This window comes from Etheostoma cragini, chromosome 4 (assembly GCF_013103735.1).
Source record: "Etheostoma cragini isolate CJK2018 chromosome 4, CSU_Ecrag_1.0, whole genome shotgun sequence".
Lineage (NCBI taxonomy): Eukaryota > Metazoa > Chordata > Actinopteri > Perciformes > Percidae > Etheostoma > Etheostoma cragini.
The window spans coordinates 72,264-73,453 of NC_048410.1; the positions used below are offsets into that span (position 1 = coordinate 72,264).

Consider the following 1,190-nt stretch of genomic DNA (forward strand, 5'->3'; position numbering starts at 1 on the left):
AGGATGTTTAGTGACTCACCTACAACGTCATCTTTTTCTTGCAAGTGCACGTCCTGTGAAGAAGGACGTAGAAATAGTTAGAGTAGAATCTACATATCACTGTTTTAAGAAATGTCAATGACACAAACTCGAGTTACAAACTGTCTTCAGATTAAATAAAATACCATGACTCAGTAGACTAAATACGGGACCATGACTCAGCAGACTAAATACAGGACCATGACTCAGCGGACTAAATACAGGACCATGACTCAGCGGACTAAATACGGGACCATGACTCAGCAGAGTGATTTGAAAGTTACCTTTTGATGACGATGGACGTTACTATGACGAAGAGAACAGTTTGCAGAGTGAAGATAAGCAGACGGACAGCCAGGTGCATGTTGAAGGCTTTTGTTTCTGTGACACACACACACACACACACACACACACAGAGCAGAATCTAAGCTCTACTGTAGACTAGTAATGCACCAAATGTTCATCAACTGAACGTTTTGCCAGAATAGCAACAAAACAACTCTTTAGGTCCTATTTTAACAATCTGAGCACCTGGTGCAGGTGTGTTCAGGGCGTGTATAAATCTACTTTTGCTAGTTTAACGGTGGTACAAAGGGCGGTCTGGTAGGACCGGGCTAATGGACCAGAGTTGTGTAGGACCAGAGTCTGGTAAGACCAGGTTAATGGACCAGAGTCTGGTAGGACCAGAGTCTGGTGGGACCAGGTTATCAAGGACACGGTTAATCATTGATATCCTCAGTAATAGATTTCTCCTTCTTCACAAACCTTCTTCTTCTGCTCCCACGTGCAGGCTGTACGGCGCGGAGAGGGTGCCGTTGTTCCTCTTTAAACCACAGGTGTAGTTCCCAGAATCCTTTGCAGTTAGATTACCCAGATAGAGGGCGGGGCCTGACTCGGGGAGGGCGGAGCCATCTCTGAACCAGGTGACCTCCAGTTGGTGGATAGTGCAGACTACAGCAGAACAGTTCAGTGTGACTGCTTCTCCTCTTTCAAACTCTCCGTCATCTCTGGAGCTCCTTATCTCCAACCGAGCACCATCTAAAGTCAATATGAAAAATAATAGAAATGTGCATAATAAACGTACTTTATTACATTCAGTGCATTGATTTGATCAAAACTGTTTTACTATTTACAATAATTCTTACTCAATATAATCTTAAAAAATGTAATTT

General features: G+C 43.2%; 1 protein-coding gene and 1 long non-coding RNA gene across 2 annotated transcripts in view; one reads left to right on the forward strand and one right to left on the reverse strand.

Annotated features, from left to right (window-relative positions):
* The window catches only part of LOC117943094 (tripartite motif-containing protein 35-like), a 37,669-nt gene that overhangs the window by 27,876 nt on the left and 8,603 nt on the right, over positions 1 to 1,190 (forward strand). The window lies entirely within an intron of this gene.
* On the reverse strand, positions 39 to 877 carry LOC117943121. The gene is made up of 3 exons (XR_004656293.1): positions 784 to 877; positions 303 to 399; positions 39 to 53 (listed from the first exon to the last, which is right to left on the reverse strand). It is a non-coding gene; the product is annotated as an uncharacterized LOC117943121 (long non-coding RNA).